Source organism: Artibeus jamaicensis, unplaced genomic scaffold (assembly GCF_021234435.1).
Source record: "Artibeus jamaicensis isolate MK-2021 breed Jamaican fruit bat unplaced genomic scaffold, CSHL_Jam_final scaffold_847, whole genome shotgun sequence".
NCBI classification, from domain to species: domain Eukaryota; kingdom Metazoa; phylum Chordata; class Mammalia; order Chiroptera; family Phyllostomidae; genus Artibeus; species Artibeus jamaicensis.
In genome coordinates, this window is record NW_026522057.1 from 30773417 (window position 1) to 30776108 (window position 2692).

Here is a 2692-nt window from a genome sequence, read left to right on the forward strand (position 1 = left end):
TGCTGGTGGGGAAGCTCTCTGCCTGCCCACCCCGCCCACCCGCTGCCCAATCCCCTGCGCTAATCTAAGCCGGGATCCAGCTCAGCTGTCCAGAGGATTTAGGCCCAGGGAGCTCCTAACAGAGCCAGGAGGGGACCGAATAGGCAGCCACATCGTCCGAGGCCCCAGACCACAAGCCCCATGCCCTGGCTGAGTAAGCAGGCAGGACAGATGGGCAGCCCTCCCAGGAAACTCAAAGAACACGGCCCCAAGACCTGAGGCCACGGCCCTCATGGCGCCCCCCTCTGGGGCGCAGTCCCAGGCCCTGCTGGGGGCGGTCTCTCCCCACCGTCTCTCCCACACCGGGCGCCAAGGCCTCTGTCATCTCCCCACCGTTGCCAGAGCCTCCCACCCCCCACCAAAGCTCCCAGGCACGTGCTGCCCCGCTCAGGCCCGTGAGCCAGTAGCTAATCGGTGGTCTCCTGCCACCAGCGGTGGGGCTTGGCTGCCCCCTCGGCCTGGGCAGGTCCCGCTGGCACAGACTGAGCGGCTGGCCAGGGCGCCGAGCTCCCAGAGGCCTCCTCAGCCCCCCAGGCGGTGACCCTCTGACCAAGCAGAGGAAGGGCAGCTATTCCGGCCTGATGCGGGGCTCTGCCGGCAGGGTGGCCCCAGGAGACCCCCACCCCACCTTGGATGCTCCAGCAACAGGCAGGCCCAGTCCTGCAGCCGAGTGCACAGCCAGGGCCCCAGGGCCCCAGGACTCCAACGACGCCCCCCCCCCAATTCCCTACTCCTTGTCCCTGGACCTGAGAGAGCCCTTCACGTCCCCTCGGGGCTGCCTCTCAGCTGCCTCATGGGCCCACACAAGACTGCACTGTGCAGCCCCCCGGGACCCCTAGGGCAGGGACCTCCCACCCCCATCCAGGTCTGTCCCTGCTCCGGCCAGGACTGGCCCTCACAGGTACTCCAGTGCAGGTGAGCACAGGCTGGGCCCCGGTGCCAAGGCCCCCGAGGCAGCTCGGGGCAGCGACACAGAGCCAGCACAGGGCACACTGACACGGAGGTGGTCACGGCCACCCAGCTTTCTGGGGCTCGGCCACCACCACCCCTCCGTCCTGGAGGAGCCTGGCACACGGACAGGCAGATGGGCAGGGCCAGCTTCCAAGGGCAGCGGAGGGAGGGCCTCAACCCCATGGGGACAGCCCAGAGGGGGTGTCCCCCTCCGCCGGGCCCTTGCACGGTGCCTGGCCCAGACGCCTGGCCTAGGCAGCTCCCGAGACAGGGGGTCCTCACCTCCGTCCGCACCTATTGGGAGGCATCCCCGCCCCAGGCTCCCTTCTCCCAAAAAGCCCTGCAGGGGACAAAGCGGCCTCAGGACACGAGGCAGCCGCTCCAGGGAAGAGCCCTCGCGGTCAGAAGCCAGGAGCCTTGGGTTAGTTTTGTCCTCATGGTGGGGACAAGTCTCGTCCTAACACAGCAGGTGACAAGAGGCCAGCGCAGTCGGCACCGCCGCCTCTCCCTGGGGAAGGCTGGGAAATCGATGCAATCTCCCAACAAAACCCACAGAGCACACCCACGGGCTTCTCGGCGGAGCTCACGCTCACGCACACGCCACGCGGGCAGACCCTCCCACCGAGGGGTGCAGGCTGGTGCACAGACCCCAAGACACTTGCGCCTCCATTTGGGAAGCTCCGGCAGCGGCATGGGGGCGAGTTCCGTCGATGGGGGGGGGGTGCGTCCCACCGGCCCCCCCGGCAGGCCCTGCTCTTTCATCTCCAGCCCCTTCCTCTTCCTCTTCTGCCTCCAAACTTCTCTGCCTCTTGAAGGCCTTTCCAGTGGGCACTGATGGTGTCCACTGTACTTAGGATGGTCAGCACCACCAGCCACGTGGGACTGAGGCTCCCTGGCCCTGCCCTCAGCCCCCACGGAGTCCTCAGCACCCTGGGACCCCTGGCGGCCCTGAGATCGCCCCTCCTCTCACTCTTGCTCAGCACACGGTGGGCGCTCAGATGTGCTTGGTGGACGGACGAAGCGGCTGGAGGCTGCGCAGGGATGGGCTGGCCCCGGGCTGGGCCTCCCTGGAGGGAGGGGCGGCCCGCACACAGGTGGCCGGGTGGGTGGGGGGACCCCCGTGTCTGGGTGCCTCTGCCCCCGCAACTATTTTTGTTTCATTAGAGAGCGCGAGTCCGCCCGCACGCCATCCCCCCTGCAAGGGGCTGTGCCTGGGGGCTGTGCCCAGGCCCTGGGGGTGTGGGAGGCAGGGCTGGTCCGAGGGTCACTTGGTGGGGTCAGTGAAGCCTAGGCTGGGCCCAAACAAGGGGGAGGGCTGGGTATGGGAGTGGGGGCGGCTGGAGCGGGAGGGGCGCTGGCCAGGACTGCCCCCTTCCTCCCACAAAGCCCCCTCGAGGCAGGCGGCTCCGCTGAGGGCGGGAGAGAGGAGAGTTGGGTGGGCGGGGCCGGACCCCACCACGCCCACCCCAGACCTCAGTATCTGGAGGCGGGAGGAGTGAGCCTGTGGACACGCCCCCTCCCCTGGCCTGAGCCCCAGACCCTGGCGCAGGGGAGGGGGAATTTGCCGAGGCGGGGAGCAGCGCAGAGGGCGGGCTACAGCCTGCTCTTCCCCGAAGGACTGTCCCGGGGTCTGGACGGTACCTGCCACCGCCCCGAGGTGGCCCCTGGGTGCGCATGCTCTGGGCAGCGCCAAGAGCAGCCT